The sequence below is a fragment of the Ooceraea biroi genome, chromosome 4 (genome assembly GCF_003672135.1).
Source record: "Ooceraea biroi isolate clonal line C1 chromosome 4, Obir_v5.4, whole genome shotgun sequence".
In the NCBI taxonomy this organism is placed as follows: domain Eukaryota; kingdom Metazoa; phylum Arthropoda; class Insecta; order Hymenoptera; family Formicidae; genus Ooceraea; species Ooceraea biroi.
Genome location: NC_039509.1, coordinates 1,686,592 through 1,705,695, shown reverse-complemented (window position 1 = coordinate 1,705,695; position 19,104 = coordinate 1,686,592). Strand labels below are relative to the sequence as shown.

At 45.1% G+C, this 19,104-nt stretch overlaps 1 long non-coding RNA gene across 1 annotated transcript; it reads right to left on the bottom strand.

The window, feature by feature from the left end:
- Positions 1 to 12,413: 12,413 nt before the first annotated feature.
- LOC105285608 lies at positions 12,414 to 18,301 on the bottom strand. The gene is made up of 2 exons (XR_895094.3): positions 17,948 to 18,301; positions 12,414 to 14,890 (listed from the first exon to the last, which is right to left on the bottom strand). It is a non-coding gene; the product is annotated as an uncharacterized LOC105285608 (long non-coding RNA).
- Between the last annotated feature and the right edge of the window lie 803 nt (positions 18,302 to 19,104).

Sequence of the window (19,104 nt, the reverse complement as noted above, 5' to 3'; positions counted from 1 at the left end):
CGCCGTTAGGCGTGTATTTCGCGGAGAAAATCGCGCTGCGTTTTTCGCGAGGACGTGTCCGCCAGCCAGTGACGTGGAAAACTCGAGGAAAATCGTTTCCGAGGATCTGCGACGTCTACGGGGAGCTGTGGACTGTGTCTGGCATCAGGTTGTTAACGTCCGCTTTGCCATCGACCGGATTTCCAGGTAAGAAATTATGTTATTGTTATTATGGCGAAACAGGGGGCCTTAATTATATTAATTATTCTGGGTAAAAAATGAGTAAGGGTAAAAACTTAATGTGAAAGATATGGATCTCATGACAGCTGATCGAAGGTTTGGTGCGATTTCATCGCAAAACGAGTAAAATTGAAGAAATATTTTATTTTAAAATGTAATTAATATTAAGTATACATTTAATTTGTTAACTGAAATTTTTGATTATAATTGTAACGAGTGGATTTTCACGTTGAATATTGATAATAATTAATTAAGTAGCTAAATTTGCAATGCGCATGGTTATTAATTAATAATTCACTTTGTGCAACCAGTCTCATTTCAAAATTTGAAATTATCAAAACGTGGAAATCTCGGCAACGTCATTAAAAAGGTTTCCCGCGTTTCTATTGTGCTTCCGCGAATTGTAAATATTTCCAATGACGAGTGCAGTAAAATACACGCGCGATGCGCGCAAGTAAAGTACCGATGTATATTTACGCAATCTTAGTGACGCAACGACTTAAACGACTTACGGATAAAACTAAAGGCGGAATTGTCCATAATTAATGTACTTAGTATCTACTTTTTTTTCGCGATTAGAAATTAAATTCTCTTTGAGATAATCTCCAGTTTGAATAAGTCTGAAGATAAGAGAGTTTCAAAATTCGCGAGTGAACTTAGAAAAATTAATTCCATTATACTTGATACTATAATTTTATGAAAACTTAGAGAGAGAATCATCAATGTTACAGGAAGAATCTCTTCTAAGTGTTCTAGACTGATATATTATTAGCATTTATAGAATTTCCATATTTTACTCGTCTGGTTTTTCGGCGCGACATGATGTCGACAATTTTTCGCATCAACAAAGGAAGTTTTTACTGTTGACGTTACTTTTTCGCACCGCGATGCGATTTTCGGGCCCCGTGCTCGTTTCGCGAAACTGTAACGGCGAGGCACACGTGGATCTCAAGAAGAAGACAAGTTTGTCACAAAAATTTATGGGGTTCAGTAAAAAGTTGGGGTGTGCACGGGTCATGCGCGCTGCGACCGTAATTTAAGCGTACTTCTAATTGACGTTAATGCGATTTTCTTTCTCCCCGGAGTTTCTCGGCGGCCTCGGCGAGAGTTTCGCGAATCGCACGACGATCAAACAATCTCGCCTTTTTAAATCGGCGCAGCGCAGGATGACGTCGCTCGTCGGCGGAGTTGAATGACCCCGTCACGGCCCATGTATTATCATGTTATTATAATCGAGCCGTGCTTTCGGGCCACTAATTGAGAACGCGATTAATTAGGGACGGGCTGGGCGCCGATTCGGGCGCTGGCTTCGTCGTTTTATTTTAGCGGGGCGGCGGGAGGAGCTGGAGATGAGCGAGAGGAAGCGCGTGCAAATCTCATCTGATAAAATCCGCGCGCGCGAGTACGTCGCTCTCTATTTGCCGAGATGCAATTAATTGAGATAGAAAAATCATGAGCGTTGATCTGAGGAAGTGACCAATAACGGCTACGATCTCGATCCTCTGAGCGATTCGCAAGTGCGAATGATAATTTTCGAGAGAATTACTGCAAATTGACGATAAGATTCTTAGAAAAAGCGTCACCATTAAAATGTTATTAAAGTTTTGATGTTCTGTATTTCAGGTCACTTGTAACTGTAAGAATAAACATTTACTTCTCAAAAAGAATTATTTTGTTGAATCTGTAGTGAACCAACAGCCTCAGGCTTTATCAGTTACTACACAGATCCGCCTCTGGTAATCTACGAGCGTTCGTTTAGCGTTCCTCTTGAAGATGTTTGTCGAGTATGAGAGACAGATAAATTTGCACAGCGCAAATTCGTGCGCAAGTACACGCGCTCCGCTTCCACTCTGAATTTCGCACAGCGCGATACGTGACGTTCGCAGCCCAGATTCGATGCCGAAGGGCGAGATACTTACTGAACGACTTACGTGCAACGAGCTCTTTGCAAAAAAAGCCAAGGCAAGGCTACTCAGACTGGCATTATTTGAGCGATTTTTTTTATTTCTGCTCTCGTTACGTGATTTTCATCTCTCGACATCGTTCGTTACGCTTCACCGTTCATTGTCTCGCTCGCGACGCAAATCCGTGGATTTCTTTATCGAAGTATCGAAAGGCCAGGCAAATATGTTTTGCGAAACAACTCGTTGAAACGGCTCGATGTTCCATTGAAAAGTTTTGCATTGAAAATATTTGCAGTTTGACGAATACAGTAAACACTGAATTGGAGAGATAAAGTTTAGAATACCAAAATAAACGTGCATACGAATAAATGTGTCAGCGAACGCAAATCCCCGGTATCAAATTGGCAGTTCTTTTCACATGTGGTTTACAATATTTCGGTACAGTACGCAATATAAAATTTCACTGTAAAACAATATTTCAGACATACATATTTTCATTTCAAACCTGCAACAATCCCGATATTTAGATTACAATATTCGTGTAAAAGATAATACGTAATTGATTAAAACTGAAAATATGTAACAAAAATATACGAGCACAAAAACTGAAAATTTTACATAAAATTACATACTGTTAGTCCACTTTAGCACTCGGAATTGATTGCCGAGGATTTTAATTTGATTTCATCAGAAATGCGATTCTCGTTTATTTAAAATGTATCTCCCCTTGTTTCACGCATTTTTGTTGACTGAAAAACAACGTAAAGTTTCCCTAAGACGTTCTCTCCGATTCCCGGGGGAAGGGTAAAAAGTGAGTAACTTTCTTATCGACCACCACCTCGAAAGAAAAAGAGCGAGAGCAGGGCGGAGCGAGCGAGAAGGAGCTAAGCCTTCAGTTAAGCCGATACTCGACTTCTTTGCGAACCTCCGGAGATTATGGCGGCCGATAGAATGCATTCCGGGTTTTCGCGATCTTCATGCACCGCCGTTAATTCCTGCTCGTTCGTCCCCCGTTTCGCTCGATCACCAATTTGTCGTGCCGGGTTTGCGCAGGCAGGCAATTCTATGGCGAGTCGCTGTATACTTTGGCCTCCCCCCTTTTTAAATTCGCTCGTCATATCGGATTTCCGCGTTTCCGATTTAATACGCCGAAAAAACGGCCTCGGCAGTTATCGACACCTGGATCGGCCTGCGTGTGGACCTTCCGGGGTGCGCTGCTCGGAGCGCGCGGCAAATTGCCTTCCGTCCATCCATCGTCTCTCGAACGAACATGCGTTGCGTGTACTGCGTGATAATTGACGCAAAAAAGTAGACGCCGTCTACTTGAACCCGCGGCTCGTGTTAACGGCGAGCCGATTGACGGCTAAAACGACGGTCTGGATAAATTGTTGCTAGTGATGGTTGCTGGTGTCATCGCGCGTTCGCTCCCGGCAAAGATGGTTCCTCTTCACGGGGAAAAAAAGGCGCATTACTATTGCTTATCCCTGTCCTGACCTACGGTTACCATGACGACGGTGGGACGCGCAGCCAATCCCACCCTTTACGTTAGGGGTGGACTCCGCGCTCCTCCAGGGCTGCTCCAGAAAATTTCCTTTTCGTTTGACTTACAGAAAATACGGTCAACCGCGTTTTCCCCTGCTATCGATCATCCCACGGGCGGTTTTCGGTTTATCAAAATTCTCTCTTTAATGTAAAATAAAAATTGCTACTCAATACTCAATCAAGTATCGCTTGATATTTTACAATCATTTTGTATCTGTTTAATATACTACTCACACTGATTGCTTTGAGTTATAATCTTTTTCTTCTTCTGTTGAACACATCTGAACACATCCTACATCATTCATCAGAATCTGCGATTATGACGCAATTTCTACGCTCGTAACTCTGCCGATCAATCGTGGTAGCGACACCCTAGCCGAAAATTCGATGTGCGGGAGCTGTCGCGCATCCGCACGCTGTTCGGGGCGTATAAACGCAACTTGTAGCGGTCTGTAGAGTTTCTAATTAAGGCGGCAAACATTATAACGTACCGTGCACGCTGGCACAAGTCACTCGAAACTTATTAACCTTCCTTCTGCACTCGTGGCGCGCGCTTGTAGTTGGTGTGCCACTTTACGGCTCGGCTGCCCGACCGGTCCGCGTTGACATTGACGTGCACGCACGTGCATACACGCGAGAGCACGTGTACTCCGATATTGGAGTATCGGAGTTCCGGGACTCGCCGCAGAATTGGCCTTCGCGCGTCAACCACGTCGAAATTTCCTGTCGAACCGATACCTCGCGGCGCCCGAATCGATACAGGAGGAATAGATTGCCATTTCGCCCGTTTTGTCCGACGACCCGGAATTTATCTCGGATAAATTTCATGGACTACCTCTCTCTCCTCCCTTTCTCGTCTCGTCTCGGTTTTAATCGTGGTTATTCTTCATTAACGTCCGGAATGTAACATGATACATCACTGCGTAATAATGTTTCGCGTCGGGTATTTTATTTACTATCAGCTGTAAGGATTTAATTATTAATATTGATCAATGTTTCTTGATTATGACATTTTCAAATTTGCTGATACAATTTTGATGCAATCACGAAACAGGTTTCATGACTGACGTAAATTAGATCTCTCGTTTGCCTTCGTTCTGTGTCAAAGTCGAGATATTGTTTGATTAATTAAACCAGTTTGTCAATGTAATTAATTACGTGAGCTTAGCGATATTTTGTATATACACGGCTGCCGAATATATTTCGGAATGAGGTAGATATTCAAACATCGTTCAGCACGAAGGGCGAAACAATGTGTCGGATATTTGGTGGCTGAGGGCGTAGGATTAATGTATAGGAATACATAGGACCGACGGATTGTTTTCTATCCACGGGATATAATTGAATTTTAAACTCTCCCAATCTCTCTCTCTCTCTCTCCTCTCTTCATTACATATGTGTATCCCTTCGTAGCCTCGTGTCGCAATTTCACCGCCTACACAACTAAGGGATCGATATCATCACATTTTTATCATTTCCCTATTAAATTAATTCGTTCTTGAGAATCGAGATATTATCGCGCCACGATTCTCCGGTGTTGCCATCGTGGATAATAACAATCGACATTTATCTCCATTTATCCCGATCACTTATCTGATCTGCATTAATATTCTTAAAAATGACGACGCCGACGTTACCGTTGCTACTAATTACAAATAGTGACGTATTGTATACGTTATAATCCATTTTATGCGTATGGAATTATGCGTGCGATCTGATCACGCGAGATGAGAATGCAAATTTATATTGCAGCATAGTACGTACACACTTACGTACAACTCTTGTTACGGCTCTGCACTGTTCTCCTCTCTTTCTTACGCTTCATGTCTCTCATCCTTATTCCCTCTCGGCGATGTTGAAAGAAGAGCAAGTAAACCATCCACCGGTATACAGGGTGGACCGAATGACATCGCTTTCGCTTGATCTTGAGATGACACCTTATCTGCGGAGATAAAGTATATGCAGCGCGTAGGAGTCGCCGATTGGGGAATCGCACGTGCTCTTTTTTCGATTAGCGCTTGCATCCGGCGAGCGCGGCTGGTTTTCCTTAAAAGCCCCGATGGGATCGTGAGATAGTAATTTTCCTCGGTCTATGTGTACATGCGTTTATTTTAAATGGCTCTAGTGATCTAAGACCGCAGCGGTTGCCAACCAGAAACGATGGGTACGACGTTTGACGACGGGCACCATCGATCGTCCTAATTTCTATTATAAATTCCAAACTTGCTCGGAAGATAGACGTCAGTTTGCGGCGAGCTGCACATTCCACTTGTATCTGCTCAAACGTTAAAGCCGTAGTCGTGTCTCGTGAAACTATCGAGCTGAAGCACGAAGAGAATGCGATTATTAAAACGAAATAATCTTGTTACATAATTTAGAGCCAAGTAGTAACAACGATTGTAATAATCACGATTGTAATTACACTCGTTTGAGATAATTATAGCGTTGCCTCAAACCGTCTAAGAAAACACACATTACTTCTCTCTCAGAAAACGTCATGATATAACATTGCAAATTTGTTCTCTCGACTGGATCTTCGATGAAAAATTCAGACTGGTCCGATCACAGAGGATCCTCGGGATCCTCCGCAAGGATGCGACTGGAGAACCTCTGCGAAGAATGCGCCCTTCGAGCATGACTCGTATTTACCCGGCGCGGTTTCTCTGCCACTGCCATAGATTCTTAACTCACTATGCCGGTCCTACGGGAGAGCCGTGAAGCCGCGTACGTACGTACAATGTTCTCTACGCTGGCGGCATAAAATTTCTATATTAACGCGACCCACCGCATCGCGAGTGGATCGCGCAGCGATGCGCGCCTGGTGCCTTCGACGTTCCCTGTGAACCGAGTTAATAATTACAAATTGGATTGCAATTAAAGCAGACCCCGTGCCGGCGTAATCGATGTGTGTATGCGCAACCGAGCACACTGGACACGGTTCGCTACGCCGTGGGCTAAATAAACTTCCCGTTTAACAACCGCACCACCACGACGTCAACGACGACGACGATGGCGCAGTCACGGGAACGTTGAATTTTACCCAAGAATGCAGCTTCCAGCTGCAAATTTACATAGCAAGTACGAGGGGAGGTTTCGAAAAAGCGCGGCGGAAAGTAGCACGCACTTGTGGCGGACTTATCTTCATGGTGGTTCTCGCCCTGAGGTTCTCCTTTCAAACAAAGGATCGTGCGACTTTGGTCATCATCTCGTGGATCTCTCTCGTTCTTTTTTAATTCCATTCGTATCGCGGGATTTAGACTTTGTTCAACTTTGAAGATGCCAATGAAAAAGGAAGAAAGAGCACTGCTATATGATTGTACAACGCGATCATATAAATTTCATACAGCCAACCAGTTATGGCTGAACATTATAACTTGTAAATGCAATGCTCCGCTCGCTGGAATTCGCACCTTACCGCGCTTCGCTCGTGAAACTTGTTCCTCTCCTAGAGCGATGAACTTTGTTGTATCGCTATAGGCCGCGATCGGCCGTCCCGTGTAACTATCTCTATTACTTAGTCATCACGATTCATCGTGATACGCTGTTATCCGCTGAAATCTCACCGATAAACCGCTGTCGCTTAATGAAATGCCTGTGCCTCGTCGAATTATCGCCGCGCTCGGAGCCGACATGCACCGATTTATGCGCGAATCAAGAATATTTGCGAGCAAACGCGATCTAAATCACGCGACTAAACGGTATGCAAATGCGACTACTGGTCTGCGGAGGAGTCGAGAGTGCTCTCAAATGCATATTAGCTTGAAATGAAGCTGATCAGCTGTTTCCCCTATCAAAGAATCTCATGAGATTCTTAATTACTGATATTCGATAAACTGATTCGCTCATAGATAACGATCGATTCCCACGCCTCATTATCCACGATGCAAATTTCTCTCGAGACTCGCCGAGCAGAAAGACTCGATCTCTTCGATGGATCTTCTTTATCCGTTCCTTCCGTCATCGGAGCACCGACAGCCGTCGCGGAAGAACGTCTGCGAAACAGGCTGAGCAGAAACTTCCCGTTTTCTTCTGGCCGGGAATTCTCGCGAGTGCCCCAGGAGGAAGCCAAACGTTCCTGCATCGCATCGCATCGCATCGCATCGCATCGCATCGCATCGCATCGCTGGATGATCCTTGCATTACGTTTATTGCTCGGCTGTCGGAGGCCGAGTTCCCGGTACCTGGCGTCGTTTGGCGCATTTGCAACCGGGCTCCACCGCGTTCCACCACGCACTCTTCGTCTCAACTTGAAACTCTCAAGGCTGACCAACAAACAGTGTGGCACCCGCGTGTTCCCTCGCTGAGAGATCAGGTAAAACCCTGCGTGTTCCTCTCGCTTTCTCTCTTTCTTTTTCTCTCTCTCTCTCTCTCTCTCTCTGATGGAGCGCTTTTTCGCAAATATCGCGCGCGGCGACGTAAAGTCAGCGCGTGACGGAAACTGGAGCACGCTTCTTGGAAAAGTTGCACTGGAGGCATTAACTCTGAGAGATGACGATCCGCCGCGGAGATTAACCCGTGTAATACGCCGTTTACGTTTTAACGAGAAACGGAGGCGGCGCGGAAAGAGAAGAAAAAGAGAGCGCAGTTTTCATTGCGATTCTCGTGAAGCGTGCAGCGAATTGTGTGCTGCGGATTCCGCCTCTCTGCTGATCTCTCTCTCATGGTCCACTGGCTCTCTGGAAAGAGTTGAACTTTAGAAAACATCAGTTTCATGAAACATCAACGGTATTATATAGATTCTTACAAAGATAATAATACAAAGATAATTTGCACTAATATATTCTCTTGATATCTATTAAAACGCTAAAATTCATGAAGGCTCATCAGGATTACATACTACATTCTTCTCGACGCTTTAAATCGCTGTTTTGCGGCGTTTTTTCTTTGGATCCTGATACACACATAATAAGGTGTGGACATGATTTATCCTTCCCTCATTTGCAATAAATTACGTTAACTAGCGTGCTCGCTCGATGATGATAGCCGTCGCGATTTCAGGCATGCAAATGCCAGCGCGCGACAGGTATCCCGCGCGACGGTTAATTGGCTGAAATACCTATTTCCCTGCGGGAAAATAAACATCGGGCCGCGTATCAAGCGTGCTACATCCGATGCATCATTCCCGAGGATTCTCACGAGACGGCTATCATGACACCGTATTATCTTTACAGTCGCCGACGATGACACGTGCTACGTGTTGCGGGATGGTTTCCGCGGAAAAACCATTACTCACCCCGGCTGGGCGGGATCATCAACATTGTATTGTGCACACCGGCAAATGACAGAAAATTATCCGCGAAAGGAAATCCTTTCCGGTAAGGACCGGCCATTCGGCCACGGCTACGTCGGAGTCGCCGTTCACCAGTTCAGCATTGAAAGGCGTCGTTAAATCTGCCTATTCATACCCGATGAGTTTAAATTCCCTTATCTAATCGCAAACGCCGACATCTGCCGTCGCTGTAAACTGATACCACGGTATAGCTACGTAATTCGCCACATAAAATTGCAAGATGTCCGAAATACATATTTTCGCATTCGACTGTCAAGCGTGGAAAAGGGTAATTGTTCATCTGAGAGAATATTGAATTACTTCCCCCTCGCAGAAATTGCCCTGGAATAATTAAACTGTTGATCAATGCCAGAATTAAAGCGGCTTCTCTCCTCGGCTCGCCATAAAGGCCGCAGGCCCTTGATCGAAAGTATTTCCTGGTACGTAGAAAAAGATGTTCGACAGGTTTCCCCCGGTGGTCTTCTGTATTTTTGTACGATTGAGAGCATTATAGCGTATCACGGGAACGGTATGAGGTCTATCAGCTATCGTGACTCGCCACACCACCGCGTCCGAGACTTTCCACCTGCACGCCACAATTACCTTGACTAACCAATTTTTCGTTCCCGTCTAGTACACAATCGCCTTCGATGTAATCTCGGGATATCGACTTTGTCATCAATGTGCTATTTTTGAAGACGCATCGAACGTATCGATATCTGTAATACAAAACTTTAAGTAAGTGGAAATATTCTTCAATTAACGTGATAAGAAAAGTAAAAGCAAAGGATTAACATGCAATTATTATAGCTTGGTATTCAGTTTAGATATATCCAAGCCTATCGCAGTGTTAACAGAATACAAAAAGCTTGCTCAACGAGAAAGTGCGACGGAATATTTTCTTTTTAATAAAAGTGACAGAATCGAATATCGAGAGTAAATACGATCAACGTCATGCCATTCAAGTTTAAATTCAATACACTTGTGCTAACAGAAATGTGATCATTTTTTTAAGGTCGCCCGCACAATCGCGTATTGACACGGACAAAATTCTCCCGTTAACATAGTTAGAGAGACGATCGCTGTTTGCACAATAAAAGTGAAATCTGGGCGCGTCAGGTCGCGGGGACCTTATTTTTCTCACGAGCTAGCGCGGCGCGCAATTATATTTCTCGTTTTTCGCTTATTGACGGAGAACGGCATTGCCAGTTAATTGTTTCATCACGGATCGCTGGAAACGCGTATAATCATCGAGGCGCGAATTTCTCAAGGCGCGCAGCGAAACAGGAACAAACGAGGCGATGAACTTCCGACGAACCAGACCTTGCTACAGTTATTGTTGCTACACGCGGATTTCAAGATCGTACGGTATTCCTGCATTGAGCAATGAAGCATTGAAGTCACGAAGATTCTTCTGTGTACTGAAGATAAAATTGGAGCATGCAGACTTGCGTAATTCCTTAATTAATCCCACGTAAATACTATAACAGAACTTTAATTTGGCTTAATTATCAGGGAATCATCTAGTGCCGAAAATTAAAGAGCGTTGGAAATAATTATAATCACGTGACACTCGTTATATAAAATCCATTCCCATATTTAGGCGAGTAGGCTTGGCTTACAAAGGAGAAACTCCGTTGTCAGTTAATGAATATCGCATGAAACCCGTGCAAGTACCTAATTACCCAATATCGGCGCAGTTTGTATTGTAGTATACATTTTATACTCGTAGGAGCGCGTAATTGTTTGGCAGGCTCCGCGATATCGACGAAATTGTTTCACTTCGCTTCCTGCGCCGCGAGTCCCACGATCGTGCCGTTCGATTTCTTGTGACGCTGCTCTTGCGGATCTTCTCTCCTCGAATCCAATTCACAACCATCTTCCTAGAGAGTGAGAGAGAGAGACAGAAAAACAGAGAAGAGGAGTATCCGCGCGTCGACGAAGATTTTTTCTCAAGGATAATAGAACCCGTCCTCTCTCGTTTTCTGCCGCATCACCGTGTATAAGCGTACCGCGTCTCTCTCTCTCTCTCTCTGCCTCTCCGTCTCGCGCTACCTCGTAATAGCGCACTAATGCTTCACGGTTCTGGCGGGCCCTATGGGGCCCCGTTTTTATTTCACCCTCGGTTTTCCTGCCTCCCATTAATGACGCAACTTTTCTCTCGGCCGAGCCGCGGAAGTGTGATCAAACCGGAAAGTTTTCAACTACTATGGGAAAATTACGCCGCGTGCCCAGCACCAATTTTCACATCCGAGCTTCCAATGTGAAGTCATCATCCATGTGGTTACCTCTCAATACGCCGAAAGTGGCTTTCAGAAAAAAAAACCAGACGAATATACTATTAATCTAAAATATTTTCAAAATCGTGTAAACACAAAGATAGAAAATGTTCCACTTATTATATCTGCATTTCTCTTAAAACGTTCGGAACATTAGTGATAATGCAACATCTCTCGCAAAATATATGGGGATTCGTGAATATCTCGACAGATACAAGCTTTCATCCATTTACATTATCGCGAACATTCTCGCCTCCGTTAACCATTTAGCTTCCTTTTTGCGAGTGCTGCTGCGCGATGCAAAATTAAATCAAAATGTCCAGTGTAAATTACCCAATTTGCTATAATCTCGCGATTGATATCGCGCAACGCAGTGCAACTAATTATCGGTTGGCGTTTACCATGGATTATGCAGCGAAGCTTTTCTTTTCTTCTCTCTTCTTCTCGAATTACGGATGTGCACACGAAATCCTTTTTACCGTACCGGTTACCTCTCCTACCTGCGTTAATGATCCAACTTCTCGCTGGCTCGAAGAAGTACGATGATGGCCAATTAAGAAAGTTAAATGAAGTTGTGCGAGGTATACCCAAGCTATATATAAATTTCACTACGAATATTTATTATAATAAAACATTAAAAAACGCACTGACGCACGAGTTACAACTTCTGTGTACCGCAAAACGTACGCTGAAAATATTCTCCTTATTTAATAACGTAATTGCGATAATTTTACGTCGCAGCACGTCATTGCATCAGTAGTAATTTTCTAAAATTTTTTAAGTTTATACTCAGAAACACGACGACGAAGCGTCAATTTATCGATTACGCAAATTGATGTCTACAATGCGTTGCACACGTCTATATCCGGTGCGTTTGATGTACGAGAATGGAAGAGAGAAAGAAAGAAAGAGAGAGAGAGAGAGAGAGAAAGAGAGAGAGAGAGTTACCGCGGCGCTTTTATTAATAGAAGGTCGGAGCTGTTTGAAGAGTTTCAAACGATGAAAGGTACTCGAAATGTTACAGCTGCACAAACAGCATCAGGTGAAGCAGCTCAGGGCGTACGTAGTTCTTTTTCCAGTTACGCATGTTCGTGCAGTTTTCTCGTCACGAGTGCATGTATTTTCAATGATTCGAAAACCTATTTTTCTTGTCGGACAAATCGCAGCGTTTTCCACACAAAACAGAACGACCTGTAGCTTGTATAGATGACTTTTATTTTTTTGTTTTGCATGATGGACGCAAATATTTGCTAGCTCACATTTTGGCTTCCGATTACAATCGATGGCATCGCTGAAATCGATAACATCGAAATTATCGAACTTCTTGAAAAATAACAGTCTATTTTCTTGATTTACTCTCGCGAATTTTGTAACAAGATACACATTCTCTATTTTGTTGTTTTTTTACGTCATTTTACAATTCATTTGCAATTATTTTTATTTTCATACCTGTTACTTCGTTCGATCGCGGTGAAACGATGTGGATGCAATCGCGCTATAGAACCACGACGTAACAGCTGCTTCGAGGCTCTTTCGAGCTGCCGAGCGTGATTTGCGTCTCAGGGCTGTACAATTTCAAGTTCATACGCGCTCATGCCACGCTACCGGCATGGGAACACCGGTGTTGGCAATTAAGGGTATTCGATAATGATGGAACTGTACGGAACCGGGAACCTGGTAAGCAGCTTAGAGAGCCGAGAGCGAATCTGTCACTGTCAGTCGTCGCCTATTCACCAACGAGGCCGTACTTATCGGTGGAATAAAACATTTAGCTGTAGTGCGATTAAAGTCACATTTCTCTCGGACGACGTTCATGATGAGAAAGACACGTCTCTCTGAATAATTCGAATATACCGGGAGAAGCTAGATAATGCCGACCCTGCTAATGATACGGTAACGAATTTGTTAACATGCAACGCGTTAAGCGTACGTTTATAAGGATATTCTGTGACTTGAATCGCTCTCGCAAAGATGTAAATGCCATAAAATATGATAACTAGTTAGATAGATCTTTGATTTCTGCAAATACTTAAATTTCTCATTAAAAATCTCATTGCGTTCTGCGAGTAATCTGTCAATATAAAGTGTGATATATAATAAAACACGTTCGAGAGATCAGATGATAAAATTTATTTTCAGTATGTAGAGTAGATTGTGTAGAATATTAAACGCTATCTTTTTTCGTGAGCTTTCGATGGATATTAAATTAATGTATCCAAGGAATGATACGAGAGAATTGCATGATTAAACTCATTTGTGTGACAAATTTGTCGGGAATTTCGGTGCTTCCCGCTTACGGAAAACGATTCGATCAGGTTCCCCAATCGGAGTCCTCGACAGAACAAATTCGCCCGCGGCACGTCGCAGAATCTTACCGTCTCGCTCTTTTTTCCCTTTTTTTCCCTCGCGCTTTCTCTCGTTCATCTCTCTCGAGGACTCTTCTCTTCGAGCGTGGAGAAGCACGTGCGAGATTCTCAGCAACCGTTGCCAGTCGATACGCCGGATTTTCGAGGGTAAAAAAACTCGTGTCTCATCGCGGGGACAGATCTGAAAGCAACTATATACACGGGATCGAGCGTCTAAAAAAAAACAGGGTAGTTTTTTTTCATTACATTCTCGGCTTTATCTCTCGCAGTGCAAATATTTCTTTTTCAGTGATTTGTATTTGCTTGCTTCTCGCTTACTCTTTCTAAATTTTTTCGGCCGATATAAAGTATATGCTGCGTAAAAGAGAGAACAATCTCTAAGTGCTTTAAATATATATCAAAATTTATCCCTTAAAAATAATACAAAAGAATTATGAATAAAACATTATTAAATTACATTATTAGATATCGAAGAGATAAACAATTCTGATAAGTCAGTACTTCAAGACTGTCTACCTCGCGTGTGCTAGTTGATAGCACTACGCATCTCCGGACAGCATCAAGAGCCTAGCGTTTTCGTGTAATGTTTCATGTTCCGCGGGGGCGAGCAGCATCCTTACGAGAAACAAGGAGTAGGACGAATCCGTCGAGCGGGCGGTTCGACATCGTGCGCACGTCATTACGGCCGCGGTTGCATAACGTGTCGTTGACCACCAATGCTAGCTGAGATTACTCACGGCTCCTTCTCATGTGACCTTGGATCATAATCGAGCCGTGAGCCGTGCGCCCTTTGTAGAACAGCCGACTGGTCGGCTGACGTTCCTGGACCCCGAGCTGTTGGGCAATCATCGACGACGATGAGGACGATGAGGCAGCCAGGGCAATGCACCTGGTTGCGGCGAGCGAGGCACGCCAGTTGCAAGCTGGCTTGCACTATTTGGAGAACAATGGCGCGCTAATGGTATCTCCTGCGACCTGGCAGGACTTTTACGTCTTCGCGGAAAGTGTACACGGGGATATGACGGCGCTTCGTCGAAGCCGAGAGATGAATCCTCGGGATTGTGGGTCCAATCGCGATGCGTCGCGGATGGCGACGTGTGGAATTCGACGCAGAACAATGCCGCTACGGCGAGCTGCTGGTATCCCATACGTCTCTGCGTTTCCTCCAATATTTTACCTCCACGCGAGATCCCTCGTCGAGCTGGTCAGTTTAGATTTATAATCCTCGGCGAAGATGCATACCGGCGCTGACGCAGGTGACTGCTGCTGCTCGGCGAGATGATTGCTCGGCTCGGTAGTCGCACACTGCAGCTGCAACGATAATATCTTATAGATTATCACACTGTGTTGGATAATGACTCATGCTCGATTTCAAGTTTCATCAATAAAACCCTATGGAATCGGGGAATAATAAGAAAGCTTCGATCAGGACGGGAAGTGCGAGGACGAAGAATTCGTACGGCGCAATTGTTTTCCGATTGTTGCGTTGGAGTCGGCAAACGTGTCTTGCAAGAGAGGCCGGTTACAGTAATGGTACCTTGTACTTCGGTATCTAATCTTGCGCGGTGGATAATAGGAATCCAAGGGAGAAAGAGAGAGAGAGAGAGAGAGAGATCGTTGAACTTTAGCCGCACATCACACGGGAGATTCTAAGCAACTGAATGCTTGCGCGGCGAGCGAACAAGAATGCAGTCTCGTGCGTGACATTTAATGCAGACGTAATATCTCGCGAGACAGGAAACCTAGGATAGAAGTCCTTATTAACGCCACATTCGAAACCTGTCGCGCTTGCGAGTCGCGAGTAATAACATGCTGGATTTTACACTTGTACGTATATTCGCGGCGCGTCCGTGTCCACGTGCGGATTCTCGACGAGCAAAAGAAATAATAAAATACTGTGCGATTAAATCTCGCGGCTATAAAATCGACGCAAAATATCGCGCGAAATTACAAGGTTGCGCCGATTTTTGTCGCCCGAGGATGTTTCTTCCAGACGAGGAGCCGAGGCGAGGCAATAAGGGTACATCATTCTCCGCGCAAAGTGGAACACGCTAAGCGGGAACGTTCTCTAATTAAATTCGCGGGATCGCGCGCGGCATTATATGCAGCGAGATATTCTTTCCTATTTATAATCTCACCGGGCTCCGCTCCGCCGTGCAGAGATCGATCAGGCAGACGTTGAATGTTTAACGCGCGTTTCGCGTAACTCGCTTAATCCGATTCGCGACACGATCGCGGATCCGAAGATGCTGCATAATGTAGCCACGTCTTCCGTTTTCGAGCGAGCGCTAATTAACGAAAGCGAATTAATATCCGGCGCCGTGGCGGTGGGAAGGATATCGCGCGAGAGGATGGATATCTTCCACCACACGTTTCCATCGTGTCGCTGAGCGACTGAGCAGTTTTTCCGACGTCGGGCTGCCGTGAAAATTTCATCCGATCGAGCGATGTTGCCTTCGGTCTATCTGAGCGCGAGTGCGCGACTTGAAAAATACATGGCATGATGTATGCGCGCTGCAAACGACGTCTCGGGGGCTAATTGAGAGCAGAGCAGAGCGAGCGATAAGATTCGATTGCTCATGTGGCATTTTGTCGTTGCTTAGGAGAGATATTCTCGTATCGTTACTGGCTGACAGTTACGCTTGTTTCAATTAGCACGCTCGACACTAATCGGATCATTTATACCTGCTTGAGTCGTTGTTGCTCGACAAGTTTCGATTTTCCGATACAACGTTCGCGTCATGCTGCCGTCATGCAACGAAAGCATTTCCAAAAAATTACTAATGGACATTTTCTGTTTCTCGATTTTCACTAAACGCTTATTCCATCTTTGAAATTGACAGAATTATGCTTGATCTCATCAGGAATTTTCGTCGTTATTAAACAAGGTAAAACTACCTTGTTAACAAGGTACGCTGAATTTGTGCAAATTTTTTTGTTTCAATCAGAATGTAAATGTAATTGCAACTCGTTTTATTTGCACGGGAAACTTGCTAGTCCTTGCGGTAATATTTGTCTCAGATGGTAGATATACTTGTGTGTACGTCTTATATTTGTATAGCGTAATTAGCAGCATTTCACGAACGCATAATGCTGTTAATACAGTGCAATTTAATAACATAAGTTGCAACAGGAAAGTAGATGCAGGCTTTATCGCGGCAAGAATCTGTTTTTACTCTTTCGTCGGAGTGAATGGCGGGAGAGAATAGCGTGTACACCGAGCTGTGTGATAAACGATGATACGCGCACGTATCGCATGAAGTACGAAATATACAGTTCCAAAATGCGGTGCGGCCGCGGTGCGCGTACATAAAGAAAATGCAAACGCAGAAGGACAGAAGGAAAAGTACCAAAGAGAGAGCACCATGAAAAAAATATTCTCGGCATCCGCATCGACAACTTGATCTCACCTTTCCAATCTACGATGCGTCTGTCGACGCGATCAATCTTCATCTGCGAGCAGCTGCGCTATTTGGTGCTCGCGGCGGGTTCAAGGAAGAGAAGAAAAAAAAGAATGGAAAATCATCGCGGTGTTTCATTAATATCGCCGCCGCTACCGTCGCGCACACCATACCGCGACATTTACGGAACAGGATGCGGAAAACCAGTCTGACAAAGTTAGCTCTCCCACAAACTCGTTCCGCGATCGTCCGCGATCTGCTCGCGTCGCGGCGAAATTAAATATCCTCGGAGATCGGGCTTATCGAGCATCAACATCGCATTAACGTCACACCATCCTCGATACAGTGCTCGCGGGCGAGCAACTATCATTCGTCAAAGTCAATTTCGCCTCAGAGCCAATGGCAGGAATTAAACTTCTGCGCGCGCGGCACTTCCGCAATAAACATCGCTCACGCAACTTGCTCACGCGCGCGCGATGTTGCAGATTTAGAAGCCACCGTGTGTATCTAAACGAGTTTCCTTTCAGGACGTCTCTCGAACGATTAACTGCGTCCGCTGGAAACTATAGATGTTAAGATATTATGTTTCCGATGTATCCAAATTATCAAGTTATCTTAGTTTTTCAATTGTAAACTAAAAATAAAATTTACAAATTTGCGATATGCTTCATAGTACTAATTTATAATCCGATAAAATGTCAGACGAGTTCCATATTCCACAAGCTATCAATTATTTAGCAGCTTTTCTGAATTTTTTTACCTCAATACTATATGAAGTAAAAAAACAAAATCTCTGTCTTTAGTTCTAAATCAAGATATGTCAAAATCTCACTCTTTTATACTGTATAAATCCAATTACCCTCGTCTCTGTCAATCCCCTCGCCGGACAATACAGAAAAATAGCTGCGGATGGAGTATTATTTTTGTAGCTATTACTGAAAAACCCGACGAAACGTCACTTACTTACATATCACAGCTTCCGGTGCCTCACGTCGCGGAATTGTCGCGCGATGGAAAGGAGAAAAAAGAAACCTGGAGCGAGAGAGAGGAAGAGAGCGAACGTACGCTCCGGCATCTGCCGTCTAATGAAATTAGTATCCTTCTCGCAGGATACGCGACGAGATCCTCCTGCCGGATCGCTACCACCGGCGTCGCCGTCGCGGTCGGTGTCGCCTAATTAATAAAATAAATCAGCCGAGAGCGCGCTCGCCCCGTATGCGTCGGCCTCTCTCTTTCTCTCTCTCGCCGATCTATCTCTCGCTCGGAGTGCGACGACCCCAGGCAAGTCAGAGCGCGCGCGAGCGGCACTGCTGACTAACTGGCTGACTGACGTGGCACCCGACGTCGGCCGATTGTCAAATTACAGGAGATCGGGAATACCTGCGAGACGCGAGCATGGGGTATACACGGACGGGACGTCGGGACGCCGGCGGGGAGGAAGGGGAGAGAGAGAACGCGGGAGAACCGAGAACGCTCGCGGCGTCGCGACGCCGGCGTCCAGGATCGCGCAGAATCCGGCGTCGCCCCCACCGCGCGACGGAGCGCCGTCGCGCGATCCCTACCCCTTTTCCTGCACCTGCAACCCTTCCGCGGCGGTCCGACGTTACGTCATTCGAGTCCCGGACTCCGGCGGCGATCGTGGTTCCACACTTCCGCTTCCGGCTCCCGCGGTCACGAGGCACTGCTGCTCTCCGCGCGGGAGAGATCCAGTTGTTCCGCTTCTGTCCAGGTAATGCGCAGCGGGGGCCGACGTCCCCTACGTCGCTCCTACCTACGTTGACCGCGCGTTCTCTTCCCTCGAGGAGCTCGGAGAACATCTTCGCTTCCGCTCCCGTCAAGCCGCGCGCGCTCACGCTTCAACCTTCGGGTTCGTATAGCCAACTGGCGTTCATCTGCGATTCCTGATTGTCTTTCCGGATTGCAGTCCTATCTGCGAACTTTGCTTCTCGTAGAGAGAATCATGATCCATTCGGATGATAGTCCAGTATATAACATTCCTCGTAGATGATAGTTTTAGCTACCTGTGTAATACAGAGATAAAGTTATTTCATCGTAGGTCCGTGTGTTCCTGGTACAATCGGGCTTTAGACTTGTTGCGGAATTCCAGTTTCCTCTTTGAACATT